The 15856-nt window shown below is 37.0% G+C and overlaps 1 long non-coding RNA gene across 1 annotated transcript in view; it reads right to left on the reverse strand.

Annotated features, from left to right (window-relative positions):
• Positions 1-359: 359 nt before the first annotated feature.
• The window catches only part of LOC139080625 (uncharacterized), a 160581-nt gene continuing 145084 nt past the window's right edge, over positions 360-15856 (reverse strand). The window contains exon 5 of the long non-coding RNA XR_011535270.1: positions 360-476. This is a non-coding gene — a long non-coding RNA (uncharacterized lncRNA). The remainder of the gene's footprint in view (positions 477-15856) is intronic.

Below are 15856 nucleotides of genomic sequence, written 5' to 3' on the forward strand. Positions count from 1 at the left end.
GAGCAATCCTACGCTTAAAACAAGGGGAAACAAGAATCTCTCCATTAATAATTTACTGGGGGTATGTTGAACCAGTCTTGCTGCTTACTTCCACTTTGACACAAGTAGCTTTCACCTTTTCTTCTGATCACTAGTGCCTCATACTGACTTAATTTACTTTTTATCAACCCGATGTACCCAGGCACTAATATTACACCCCCACTAATGGATCTCCACTAACTTCCCATCTTGTGGGTCTTCCGTTTGTTGACTGCTGCTTCAGCCTCCGTTGACAGCCCCTCTCCTGCTTGATGTCTACTTGTTTGGGACCCTTGATTAGAGTGACCCACCTTCCTTTCTCCCAACAGTCGAACAACCTGGTTTCACACACTGACCAACATGTCCACTTCTCAGATGACCTTGATTCCATGTTTTAGAGCTGGCCTAGACTTGAGTCTGTCAATTCTAGTTCACAGATTTCTTCAGTCTGGCCCATCCTGTAAATGAACAGATTCAGCCTCTTCATTATAGGATCCACAACAGTATTTATCCCACTCCCGTGTGTTTTTTGTTTCTTTCTCTTTTTTCCCAGTTTTTATTGAGATATAGTTGATACACATATATATTGTGAAACAATGACCACAATCAAGCTAATTAACATATCCATCGTATCACATGGTTATCTTTTTTTTATGAGGATGATTATGATCTACTCTCTTAGCAAATTTCAAGTGTACAATACAGTATTACAGTCACTTGCCACACAACGATGTTTCCTGTCAAGGACAGACCACATACATGATGGTGGTCCCGTAAGATTAGTACCACAGAGCCCAGATGTGTAATAGGTTATACTTGCCACACAACGATGTTTCCCGTCAAGGACAGACCACATACATGATGGTGATCCCGTAAGATTAGTACCACAGAGCCCAGATGTGTAACAGGTTATACCATCTAAGTTTGTGTAAGTACACTCTATCATGTTCACACAATGATGAAATCTCCCGACAACCCATTTCTCAGAACGTATCCTCATCATCAAGGGACACGTGTTTGTATTAACCGTAGTCGCTGTGTTGGGCATTAGTTTTCCAGACCTTGTTCATTCTGCATAACTGAAATTCTGAACCCTTTGACCAACATCTCCCCATTTTCCCCACCTCCCAGCCCCTGGTAACCACTATTCTATTCTAGTCTCTGCTTCTAAGAGTGTTTTTTTTTTTTTTTTGCTGTTCACCATTTTTAGAATGCTATACCTCTCTTCTCAAAGCCAAATCTATCCTTTAAAGCCCACTTCAAGTCCTACTTCACTGAGAATATTATAGTTTTTCACTAGTATATCATCTTTGAACTTTATAGTAGTTTTCATCTGTACCACATAAAATATCTTATAATTCTCTGTTCCCCCAGGTATATAACACAATTGTTTGCTAACAACATTGCAGTTACATAGCAAATATTTTATCTCAGCATGAAATTGCATTTCAAAATTCAGAATATTTCAAAATAGGAGAGCTGTATGGAACTTTTATAAAACAAATTATAAAGTGCTGGACTGTAAATTTAACCCATATATAGATGGAAAGATAGATAGTAGATAGATAGATAGATAGACTATTTGCATGATGTCAAAGCTGTAGAAATACTTTAGTCCCAAGCTCTCAGTCATCTTCCAAAATAAATTCTATTCTGTTGTTGGTGTTTATCTAAAAAATATATATTAAGTAAAAGACAAACTGGGAAGAGTAAAATATAAACCCCATAATGGAAGTAGACTTTGAATTAACTTCTTTAGGTTAAATTCTCTCTTAAAGATTATAATGATTGTATCAATATACCTTGTTGTGACTTTTTTGTACATTAAAAAAGTATTTAGCCTCCTATGACCAAACTTCCTATAAATTATGTTTATTTAATGTTTTTTTGACAAATATGAGCAATTAAAAGTTGGTTTTGATGGATTAACAGAAAAGAACTATCATTGCAACACAAAATAAAGTGAAATGGCGCGATTACATCTCTAGAGTCTTACCTAGCTTTACCACTGTAGGATTCTATGAAATACTAAAGCATCTGCTGCCAACAGATTCTTGAGATAACTTTCTTTTTGATAACGTATAGACTGTATACAAAGAAACGGACCCGGATAACTTTTTCTTATGGTTTTTAACTTTATTCCAAGTCTACAGTCTTTGTGATTAGAAGACTAGAGTTAAGTCTAGGCTCCACCAATAAATAGCTGTGTGACCGAGGACAAGTCAACCTCTTTGACTTTATTCCCTCATTTATAACATAGGGATAATAAAAATACTTACCCTTTCTTCCTCAAGATAATATCATGAAAAACATATGAGAGAACATATATTAAAGTGCTATGCAAATAATGTTTTATATAAAATTTAATTATTATTTTTGTCAATAAACATAATCACAAATCTTTCAAGATTACAGTCATTCAACTTGAAACAGCTAAAATTTTGCATTCACATCCGATGACCTCTTCCTGCCTTGGTTACCAGCGAATGGCCAAGCTTGTTGCTGTAAATAAATGGGCACTAGGCTGTTTCTAAAAAATACATGTGGCTCAAGATTAGACTTCTTCCCCTTTGTGGTCTCACATGTCTGACCACACAGCTATTTTTAATCATGGCCTATGCTTTTGGGTGACATCTAACACCACACGTAAGCGTCATCATCCTTATCGAGATGTGGAGATATATGACGTGTTGTGGATTACAATGTACTTCTTGTTTTGTTTTCTTTTGTTTTCCTTATCATTTTAATATGTGGGTGTTTTTTTTCTCTTGAGAAAGATTAGCCCTGAGCTAACATCTGCTGCCAATCGTCCTCTTTTTGCTGAGGATGAGCTAACATCCGTGCCCATCTTCCTCTACTTTACATGTGGGACGCCTACCACAGCATGACGTCCCAAACAGCGCCATGTCCGCACCCGGGATCCGAACCGGCGAACCCTGGGCTGCTGAAGTGGAACGTGCGCGCTTAACTGCTGTCCCACCAGGCCAGTCCCTTATCATTTTAACATGTGCTTCTACTTTGGTAACTTTGAAAACATTCAGATCACCTCACCATATTGAGATAGCCTAGACCACTAGTTCTTCAAGTCTGTAAAGTTCTGATATGAAAGTGGGCTAGCCAACTGTACTTGACCTAATTTATTTAACTAATAAAAATGTTTTCAAAGAAAGTTTATAAAACAACGATGAATTCCCATTATTTTCAACTCTAAAATAAATTTTAAAAAAGCACTAAAGGCTGAATGATAGTATTTTAATAACCATTTGGAATCCCAACTTAGGCTGTGTCTTTAATGCTACCGCATAATGGCTGCATGCTCTTTGCCATTTCAGCTGCTTACAAAGTCTTGATGGAGAAAACATGACGAAGACTCATGAATATGTGGCCTATTGGATTGGTTAAAACATTGTTAATATTATGAGCTTATGAGTTCTGCATAGTGTTTTAGAGTTTACAAAGAGCTTCCACAGATGGCACATTGTCCTGGACTGAGCACCAACTTGGAGGTTCAAATCCCAATCGTCCTATCTCCTGCCCCTGTGAACTCGGGCAACTCAATTATTTATATTACCTGTAAAAAGGAAACAATAATATTTATCATGAAAGATTATTCCGAAGTGTCAACGAAAAGCTGACAAGGTATTTATAGCAGTACCTGCTATCTTAGTAAAACGTTATCTTGCCTTTCTTCCTGTTATCTGGAGAACTTATGAGTTCAAAAAGGCAGCCATCCTTATTATTCTCATTAAGGATAAGACTCAATGTTTAATGACTCGCTCAATGTCATATTGATTGTAAACAGAAATGGGACAAGAATCAAATCTCCCAGACTGAATCCAATGTCTTTACAATATCAGAGTACTAACCTATCTTTCATGAACTGGTTTTATCATTTGACCCCTGCCCCCCAAAATTACCAGCTGTGTATAAGATGTGTAACTCACTGTAAAATCTACATATGAGCAATGAATCAAAATCATGAATGAGCCAATACCCAATATTTTCACTTGTAGGTATAGATGTAATGTAAATGGTTGCGTTCTGACTTTTGATAATGTAATACAATTATATCTCTATTTCTATTCCATTCTATTTCTAAGAATTGATACAAAAGTTGTGTCTCTATTTTAGTGCTGTTGTATTACCATATAAGAAAATGAGACGCATTAGAAATAAACACGTCAGAGACCCAAAGTTGTTAAGGCTCAAAAAACCTTTTCTGCTGCAATTTTTACAGTATGTGAAAACATCTATTACTGAAATTTGATTACTGGGAGTCTGTGAAGATGTGCCAAGAGAATAAATTTCACACACACTGAACCATATGGATTTTTTACGTCCATAGACTATCCCAGAGAAGATTGTTTTGACAAAACCCTCTGAGAAGTCAGAAAGAATCTATGACCCAAATAAAATTCCTACAATCAGAATCAAATCCCTTACCCATATAATACTGTCTGCTTCTCTTTTTACATACGCATTCAGAAACTACAACTCCCAGAACACAGTACGGCTATGAGAAGAGAAGCATCCTAAAATGAGTGTACTCCACAGGTAAACAGTGAGAGGAAAGGTGAGACAAGTTGCCGTGGGGACTAGCTGCCCACCCCACAGGATGGGGTCAGCCTCCAAGGCCATTTCATCCTCAAAGATGGAACAGAGCGGGTTGAGGGCCGGGGGTTGTCAGCACAAAGGTGTCTGCCATTGACTCCATTCCTCAACATCACACTCCCAACCACTAAGGCCTCTCAGTAAATTTCCTCCAAATAAACACAGCACAGTTCAAAAGAATTGTGATGGATGAAAAATGTATCTTTCTTACCAGGCATATGTTCCTTCTAAAGAGAATAAATGTATCTCTTTTGAAGATGAGAAAGAACATTAGAAAAGTTGATCACAAAGAAAATCGTCGATAAATTTCCCAAAGAAGAAATTACACAGACCACAATTCAATAAAATTTGATATTAGGGGCCAGCCTGGTGGCGCAGTGGTTAAGGTTGCACGTTCTGCTTCAGAAACCCTGAGTTCACTGGTTCAGATCCCGAGTGAGGACCTACACACTGCTTGTCAAGCCATGCTGTGGTAGGCATCCCACATATAAAGTAGAGGAAGATGGGCATGGACGTTAGCTCAGGGCCAGGCTTCCTCAGCAAAAAAAAGAGGAGGATTGGTGGCAGATGCTAGCTCAGGGCTAATCTTCCTCCAAAAAAAAAATAAATCCATAACCAATCCGCTTTTTGCCAGCATAGCTTCCTTGTTCCTGCTCCCTTCTGTCTATAAAAGTCTTTCATTTCGTACAGCTCCTCAGTGCTCCTTTCTCTCTGCTAAATTAGATGCTGCCCAATTCAAATAGATTTTGTTCAAATAAACTCTTAAAATCTTTAATATGCCTCAATCTATCCCTTAACACTCCCTATCCTGATACCACAGTTCTATGGAAACCCCCAGAACAACCAGAGATTTGAATTCAGTTAGAGGAGATGAGAAATTTCAGTTTCTTGAATACCTCAGTTAATGGATTGAAATCCACGTTCACTCACCTGTTGAGGGAAATGAGAATGCAAATAGATATACAGGCTTGTGCCACATCATGACATTTTGGTGGACAGACCGCATGTATGACAGTAGTCCCATAATCTTAGCACCACATAGCCTAGGTGTGTAGGAGGCTATACCATCTAGGTTTAGGTAAGTACCCTCTACGATGGTCGCACAACAACAACAAAATTGCCTGACACACATTTCTCAGAACATATCCAGGTCGTTAAGCAACACACAACAGCATTTCTATACAAATATAAAATACACACTTGGTGTGGAATATATACTTTGCATGCCAAGACGTCCTTTTTCTTGCTCTATTTTCTTTGGGATTAAGGTTATCTAAACTCTGGCTATATCATCAATCTCGTACAGACCAAATCCTGGATGTGCTAGGTAAATAGCCTTCTGCTGTAACTCAGGCAATAAGTCAGCTATGAAGCTGCTATGAAGAAGTCTGCCTGTGGGAGTAGAGAGCAGGGAAATCGGACCTAGCCTGGGGGACCAGGGAAGGCTTCCCAAAGCAAGTGGCATTTTCACACAGGTTCCTGGGTGAGGGAGCCTCCCCTAAACCTGTCCAGTAGGTTTTATCACACCCTTTCTACAGCGAGGAAAAGGGTGATCGAGTTTGCCTGGGGGAAGGTCAGGTACTGGGGCACTGAAGGGGTTCAAGGAGCTTTATTTAGCCTTATCTATAACTGTTCACTTTTCATAAGGAGAATAGCTTTGTGTATTACTTGTGTAATTAAAAATCCATTTTTAGGGCCGGCCTGGTGGCGCAGCGGTTAAGTTCGCACGTTCCACTTCAGCGGCCTGGGGTTCACTGGTTTGCATCCCAGGTGCGGACACTTGTCAAGCCATGCTGTGGCAGGCATCCCATATATAAAGTAGAGGAAGGTGGGCATGGATGTTAGCTCAGGGCCAGTCTTCCTCAGCAAAAAAGAGGAGGATCGGCAGCAGATGTTAGCTTGGAGCTAATCTTCCCCCCCTAAAAATCTATTTTTCCATACGTTTAAATACCTTATGTCCGAGATCACCTAGAAAATAATTGCCATTGATGGGATTCCAACTTCAACTCAAGTCTGTCAGACCCCAATGCTCGTAACCAATATGCTCTGGAAAACACCTAACCTTCCAATAATAAGCCAATGGGTATGGAAATCACAGTAAAAAGAATATGGAATGGGATATTTTCATTGAGGTGTCTGAGGCTCAGATGCTTTTGATGCATAGAGAGGTCTCCAACAGATCTTCCAGCATTTGGGACTCAAATCCTGCTCCAGAGCAAGAACCCAATGCCCTTCCTCCTACTAATGTATGTTCATCCATTTTTCCACATAAAAGCTGTGACATTCTTCTGGCTGCAGGTACTGTAACTTGTACGTACTGTTCTGAACGATGAAGAAAAGATGCAGAACTTAAACAAACAAATACTAAGGGCAGGACCTGCATCCTTGGCCCATAATGGCAGAAATTTCTCCCTGTTGTCAAACACACACACATCACACTCTCACACACACACACACACACACACACACACACACACATATACCACTACCATCACCACCACCACTTTATCCAGCACGTTATTAGCAGCAAAGAGGAAATCTATGATAATCTGCTAAGAAAGAGTGATAGGCCTTATTTCACCACAATGAAGGCATCCAAGTTTTTCTGCCTTGGAAACTGGAAGCATATAAGTCAGAATTCTTAGTTGTAAGCAAAAATAAGACAAAATAAGCATAAAAGAAATTTATGTATTAGAAGGCCAATTATTGGGTAGCTCTTATAATCTCTAGGCTGCCCAGGGTTTGGAAACTCCATCCCAAATCCTGCTGCAAAACTGTCCCACGGATTGGCCATTACCACCCCGCTGGGCACAGACACTGCTGCCTGCTGTGCTGACACTCCCAACACTGGGCACATATGCTGTACTGGGTCGTACTGGATTCCACAGCCCCGCTGCCCTGGAAACAGGCTGTGGCTGCCGCCCACACACCACTCTCCCTGGAAGGATTCTGCTGTTCCCCTTTATCGTGTGACTAGCTTCTGATTCATATTATGGTGCAGAGGCATCTGACTGGCAGGTGCTATGACATGTACCCATGTCCTAGCTGCAAGGGAGACCGGAGCATTTTAAATTTTCTCTTACAAAGTGGGCCATGGGCTCTATCTTACAAGGCAGAGGACTCTTCAAGGGGTTCAATGCTGAGAAATCGAATAGAATGATGTATTGACCAAGAGCACCACGGTAGAGAAAAAGAGAACCCAAAATGTTTTTTTCTGTCCTAGTTTTCTTTTCTGAAACAGGGGACTAAAAAAACCAAAGAAGTCAATGATGGATGTGACAGACCATTTCCGAAAACTCAACACCTTCATTTTCGGCCAAGAGTAAATGAATATTTTACCCGAAGGAAACAAACCTTCATAGAGGTTAAAGTGTAGGACTGCAAACTGGTGTAGGAGAAAATAGATGCCCGATTAGTTTCCAGTTAGCCAGGCCCAGTGAGGTGCCCTTTGGGTACCAAAGCTGAAGTTCCAGCAAAATCATCCAAGGTGGTCATCCTTCTCCTGGGCAGCCCTCCGACCCTCCACCTTGAAACGAAAGAGTCAGGGTAGATCTTGGGTCTTCCTCCACCTTCTCTCTCTTGTGAATAACGTGTTTGACAGGTGAAATCCTAAGACATGATAAATGTTGTCATTATTTAACGTTGATAAAACATACCATTCTGGTCCCTAAAATCCTCAGTACCACGATTACTCCTAGTTCATGAACTATGAAAATAACTATGGGAAACCTATTCCTAATTAATCTTTCCACCTAGGGCCTAGATAAAGAATCCCAGGGGTGAAAATAAAGAGATCTATAAAAGTATCAACGCTTCAGCAAAAATGTTGCTCTTGACTTTTCCTACAAAATTAACATTGGCTTTTAACTATAGTGGCTTATGGTGACATCTAGTGGCTAATGGGCATATTTTGAAATCCCCAATTTGATCCATTTCATCAATTTTCCTTTTTTTTTTTTCATAAATACAATCATAATCTTTTCACTTATGGATTCTGGCCCATTCAAAGAAGAAAGTAAATATGTAAAATCTCCCTTTCTCATCACAAAGATAGAAATGCTTAGAAGAGCGATCTGTAGTTAAGAAAGGCCACCTTTTTGAAATTCTGCTTCAGTGCTCTTCAGATATCAGCTACCAATCACAGATAGTTAAAAAGACAGAAAATAAAATCATGCAAGCTCAGAAGGAATGCATGCACTGTAATCCATTAACCCCCCAAAAGTATAGGAATATGAGGCAGAATCATTAAAGATAAAATTACTGGCATGGAGGTCACAGATTGATAGTCCTGACTCTGCCACTAACTAGCTATTGTGAACTTGAGCAAACTGTAACTTCTCTGTGCCTCGATTCCATAGTTGGCGACCTCAGGTTAGAATTGAGATGACTTTCGGGACACTTCCAATGTGAGACTCTGCAAATCGCTGTCAGTCACATGGTCTTTCTCACCTAGGCCCTGTTCCTAACACCACGGAATATTGACATGCTCTGTTCTGACTCAGGACTAAAAATTTAATATATCAGTGCTCTGGCACATGAATTTTCTTTTAGGTCCCAAATTTATAATATGTCTCTGAGATTTAATTCACTTATAATCTCAATCTGTTTCATAATTATATTAGCTATTGAATAAAGCGATATGAGCTTTGGATGTTTCCTCAACTCATTTCACTAAAAGGAAAAAGGACCCATTAGCATCCCTCACTCAATATTTAATAAACAGATCTTTTCTCACTTGATCCATGAAATTCTTAATTTTGTGGAACTCCATCACGTCTTCTCACACTCTTCCAGTTTCTACACTTGAAAAGCCCTAGTCCTTTTTGTTTGAACTCATTTTATAGCTATTGACCTCCTCCACCATTTTTCTGATCTTCACTTTCCTGTTATTTTAGTTTAAAAATATAAAATTTGCATCTTTTAAAAAAATTTGTTACTGAACATTTCGAGCATGGAGAAAATTATACATAATAATATGTCAAAGACTCATGGATCCACCACTTTTTTTGTACATCATTACGTTTCGCCATATTTGACTTGGTAAAAGTAGCCCACTGCATGGACAATGGTGACCCTGTGTATATATCCCAATTCCTAACTCTATCGAAAATCACTCTCTAGGGGCCAGCCCGGTGGTGCAGCGGTTAAGGTCTCAAACTCCACTTTGGCAGCCTGGGGTTCACCGGTTCAGATCCCGGGTGAGGACCTATGCACCGCTTGTTAAGCCATGCAGGGGTAGGTGTCCCACATATAAAGTGGAAGAAGATGGGCATGGATGTTAGCTCAGGGCCAGTCTTCCTCAGCAAAAAGAGGAGGATTGGAGGCCAATATTAGCTCAGGGCTAATCTTCCTCAAAAAAAAAGAAAAAGAAAATCACTCTGTAGATTTAGGGTTTTATAATCTACCTGCATATCTTTATATTTTTATTACATATAACTATAAATAATATGTGTATAGGTTTGTGGGTTTTTAAACATTATATAAATTTTATATACAAGTATATATCCTTTTGCAATCTGTACAGAAGTGCTAACTTTAACTTACTAAAATTTACCAAACTTTTCCTTTAAGGTTTATTCCTTTATCTTTTTCTTTAAGGATCTTTCTCTAGCTCAGGCTCATAAAAATATTCTCCATTAGTTTTTTTTTAAAGTTTTAACATTTATGTCTTTAGCCCATATTTTTGTGTGTTATGTGAGGTTGGGGTCTAAATTTATGGATTTTTTTAATGCGTATAATCAATTATCTCATCACTATTTATTGAGTAATCTACATTGTCTGCTGATTTCCATCTCTGTCATTTTATTTTTCAATATGAGTACAACTGTTCTGTTCCAGTTCATTTTTCTATTTGTCTTTCTTTGTTCAGATACCACGCTATTTTAATTTCCGTAATTTTAGAGTAAATCTAGATATGTTCTCTCGACCTTTATAAAAAGTGCCTTTGCTATTTTTGACCTTTCCTTTTACATATGAATTATAGCAAGAGGTTGTCAAATTCAAAGAAAAGAGCTGTAATGTAAATTTTTTTGCAATTATAAGGAATATAGAGGTTAATAAGGGCAGAGTTAATATGTTTACAATATTCTCCTCTGTGAACATAATATAGTTCTTCATTTATTTAGGTCCTCTATTTGTTTTGCGAAAAACACTAAATTTTCTCTAGTTATTCTTTCATATCTCCTGTTAGATTTATTCTGAAGTTCTACGTAATTTTTGTCACTATATAGTTTTCTCATTGTTGAAACTATGTAAAGAAAAGCTCTTTATTTTTACATGTTAATCTTGTATTTCAACAACCTTATTAAACTTTCTTTGATGTCAAATAATTTGCTTGTATCATTCCTTGGATTTTATAAGGAGAAAATGAAACCCTATGATAATTGCAGTTATTTTGGCTCTTCACTGCTAATAGTTATACTTATTTTTAATTTCTGCGTTCCAGCAAAACGTTATAGAAATAATGATAGTAACATCACAGGATAATGCTTTAAAGGTTTTACACTTAATACAACATTTGCTGTAAGTTTTTGGTAAGAAACTCTTCACAGGATTAAGGAAATTCTCTATTGTTATTTTTTTTTAGGAGTTTTATTATAAGTGAGCGTTGCATATTTTTTATCAAATGCTTTTTCTAAACTTATTGAGATGATGACAGGATTTTTATCTATTATTGGGGTGAAACACACTAATAAAGTTCATAATGGTAAAACGCTGCATTCTGAAACAAACTCAATTTAGTCCTAACGTATTCTTTTACACAATATTAGATTGAATTTGCTACTATCTTCGGAATTTTGCTTATAAATTCATAAGAATGATGAGCTTGCAATTGTCCTTTCTGGTGTTGTCTTTCTCTGGGTTTGGTATAGAGGTTTTACTAGCCTCATGAAATGTGTTTACAAGGGTGCTGATTCTCTAGTCGTTGGAAAAGTTTATGTGGTATTGGGATTATTTGTTGCTGGCGTATTTGGTCAAATTTACTTGTAATCTTATCTGGGGCTGGATTTGCACGTTTGTGAGTGTAAGTGAAGGCGGAGGGGAGGAGAGATGTATGTCCATGCACGGGAAGATGAAGATTTTCAACCTTTCACTCAATTCCCTTAATATAGATTTATTCAAATTTTTTATTCACTTCTCAGTCAGCAAGGTAATTTACATTTTGATAGAAACTTCACCATTTATTTCCTGCATTCATAGTCCTCTCCTATGATAGTGCTAAACACCTATTGGATCTGTAGACCTGTGGCCATGACCTTTTCCCATCCCTAATATTGTTTTAGGACATCTCCCTTTTTTGTTCCTCCATCAGAGACTTCCTTGTTAACTTTACACAGAAATGGACAAATTTGTTTCTTTTTTTTAAAGACTGGCACGTGAGCTAACAACTGTTGCCAATCTTTTTTTTTTTTTTTTTCCTGCTTTTTCTCCCCAAATCCCCCCAGCACATAGTTGTATATCTTAGTTGCAGGTCCTTCTAGTTGTGGCATGTGGGACGCCGCCTCAACATGGCCTGACAAGCAGTGCCATGTCCATGCCCAGGATCCGAACCGGTGAAACCCTGGGCCACCAAAGCAGAGCTCGAACTTAAACACTCGGCCACGGGGCCAGCCCCCAAATTTGTTTCTTAATCATTTCTATGTTCCCTTTCTATTAAATTAGAATTATAGTTGTTTTTTATTCATTAATGTTTGTTTTCAGTTACTCTATTCCTTTCCTTTGGTTTGTGTGGGTTCTCCTTACTGTTATTTCTCTAACTTGTATTCATCACTTAGCTCATTATTTTACAGTCTTTCTTCTTTTTAAAAAATAAGCATTTTATGCTTAAAATTTCTCTTAAGAATCACTTAAATTTTATCCCACAAACTTTGACACATAACATTTTTATCTTTTGTTTACATTTTCCAGTTTCCATTTTGATTTGTTGTGTGCTTTTTATTGATTTATTTTGTTTTCGTTTCCAAATGCATGAGGAATTTTTAGATATCTTTTAAAGATTGAATTCCAGTTTATTTTTATTTTATTGTGGTAAAAACACTTGACATGGGAGGTACCCTCTTAACAGATTTTTGAGTGTAAAAAAAACAGTATTGTCAACTATAAGCACAGAGCAGATCTCCAGAACTTATTCACCCTGCATAACTGAAACTTTACACATGCTGATTAGCAGCTCCCATTTTCCCCTTCCCTCAGCCCCTGCCAACCACCATTCTCCTCTCTGCTCCTATGAGTCTGACTATATTAGATACCCTGCATAAGTGGAGTCCTACAGTATTTGTCCTTCTGTGACTGGCTCATTTCGCTTAGCGTAATGTCCACAAGTTTCATTCAGGGTGTGTAATATTGCAGGACTTCCTTGTTTTTTAAAGTTGAATAATATTCCGTTGTATGCATACAACACATTTTCTTTATTCATTCATCCATTGATGGACACTTACGTTATTTCCACATTTTGACTATTGTGAATAATGCTACGATGAACGTAGGAGTGTAGATATCTCTTCGAGATCCTGATTTCAACTCTTTTGGAATAATATCCAGAAGTGAGACTGTAGGATCATATGGTAGTTCTCTTTTTACTATTTTGAGGAACCACCGTACTGTTTCCTATATGCATTTCTACCAACAGAGTACAAGGGTTCTAGTTTCTCCACATCCTGGCCAACACTTGTCTTTTGTTTTTTTGACAACAGCCCTTCTAACAGGTTTGAGGTGATATTTCATTGTGGTTTTGATGGGCATTTCCCTGATATTGACACTGAATATCTTTTCACATACCTGTTGGCCATTTGTATGTCTTCTTTGGAGAAATATCTATTCAAGTCTTTAGACCATTTCATAATTGGGTTATCGGTTTTTTTGCTGTTGAGTTGTAGGAGTTCCTTATATATTTTGGAAATTAACCCCTTATCAGGTTTGCAAATGTTTTCACCCATTCCATAAGTTGCCTTTTCTGTTGATTGTTTCCTTTACTGTGCAGAAGCTTTTTAGTTCGATGTGGTGCCACTTGTCTATTTTTGCTTTTATTGAATGTGCTTTTGGCATCATATCCATATTTAATTGAATTTCAGCCAGAGGACAAATGATAGCAATTCTCTGATATTTGTCCCACTTGTTTGGGAAATCTTAGGATGGTACATTTCTATTTTGTATTCATTCATACTGAATTTTATATATGTCTTGTAGATCAAGTTGTTAATTTTACTATTCAATTTTGTAAATCCTTACTTAATTTTTAATTGTTTGATGTACAGTTCCAGAAAAGGGTAATTAAAATTTCCCATTGTTACTCCTGGATTTGTCCACTTCTCAAGATTCTTTCAAGAATCTTAAAGATTCTTTTAATTGTTGTTATTAAGTACCTGAAAGTTTTGGATTGTGATATCTTCCTGGTGAATTTTTATTTTTATCATTACGCAATGGCATTTAGATGTCTAATAATGGTCTTTGCTCTCAAGTCTGTTACATCTAATACCAATCTAGTGTTAATTGCTTTTATATTTAGCTAAAATTTGTCTGACATCTTTTTTCAGCATTTTACTTTCAAATTTTACTAGGTTGAAATTTCTTGAGGTTAGTAAATCGGGTTTTTTTCACTACTTATTGAGTTCTAGGCAATTAATAAATATTTTTTAACTTAATAGAGAAATATATTTCAACCTGTCCTTCTGTTTTAGGTGGATCTCTTGTAAGTAGCGTATGTCTGGAAATTGTTATCATTGTTCTTGTGCTAAGTTGTTTTAATTCAGTCAGACCACCTCATTCTGAAAACTGAAATGTTTAATTAATGCTTAATTTTATTGTGACTTCTGATATATTTGGATTAAATTCATCCTTTTTATTTTAAGCTTTATATTTGTCCTTTTATGCTTCTTCCTATTTCTTATCTTGGATTGGTAGGGGTTTTTTTTTTTTTTTTCATTTTTTTATCTACTGGTTAGAAAAATATATACTCTTTCTAACCTCTTTCAGTTATTATCCGTAAAACCTTGGCATGAATACCCAACTGACAAAAGTATAAGGTTTATTTTAAAAATATCTACTTTCTTCCCGTTACAAGAATGCAGGAACATTTTAACTCTGATCGAGCCCCTCCCAACCTACTTGTTATTCTTGGCAGCATTTAAGTTCTGCTTTGTTTTTTACCACTCAAATTATTATTGGGGCCTGCCCTGTGGTGTAGTGGTTAAGTTCATGCACTCCGCTTCGGCAGCCCAGGATTCGCAGGTTCGGATCCCAGGTACAGACCCAGCACTGCTCATCAAGCCATGCTGTGGTGGCATCCCACATAAAACAGAGGAAGATTGGCACAGATGTTGGCTCAGCAACAATCTTTCTCAAGCAAAAAGGGGAAGATTGGCAATAGATGTTATCTCAGGGCCAATCTTCCTCACACACGCAAAAAAAGAAATTATTATCATTGTTCATACAGTCAACACTTGAGTAGATGAATCTCCACATGTTTACCAATTTCTTTGTTTATCATTTCTTTTTGAATTTCAATCTTCATCTAATTTCTTTTTTCTTAAGTGTATCTACTTGAACTATTTCATTAAGAATCGAATAGTCACAGATTTTGCAGTCTTTGTTTAAAAACCTGTCTAACATTTTAACTGCACATAGAATGTACAGCTATTTTCTCTTAATGCTTAAAGAAAATTTTCCATTATATTATTGTTTCTATGCTTGCTACTGAGATATCTGCAATTATCCTTTCAAAGATAATCTGTCATTTATATGCAGTTATATCTAGAAAAGAGTAAGCTTTTTTCTCTTCCTTGATATTCTACAGTTTTATGCCGAAGTTGTCACAAATATAGATTAAAGTCATAAGAAAACATGCGAAATGCAATCAAAAGTAGAGATTGTGTTTTATCTATGTAATTCCACTTCCTTGTGTAGTACCTGATTTTGCTAAATAAAGTTAGAGTTATCTGGAAAGATTTTCTCTCTTTAAGCACTTTGTAGGATACCCTGCAGTTCATAAAAAAAATTATAAACATAATCCTTCTTAGAAATTACTGAAACCTCAGCTCTTAGCAACTATGTCTATAAAAAACTTTCATTTAGTGTAAAAATAAATTTCTTTTTCAAAAAATAAATTTTTTAAGATCTAAAAATTCAAATCATAATTCTCTCGTCTAGCAATTATGTCAGTCAACAAATTCGAGTGTGCCAAAAACATCATTTTTCTAAAGTAAACTTACTGTCTATATCAGTAGGTTCA

The sequence above is a fragment of the Equus przewalskii genome, chromosome 31 (genome assembly GCF_037783145.1).
Source record: "Equus przewalskii isolate Varuska chromosome 31, EquPr2, whole genome shotgun sequence".
Classification (NCBI taxonomy): Eukaryota; Metazoa; Chordata; class Mammalia; order Perissodactyla; family Equidae; genus Equus; species Equus przewalskii.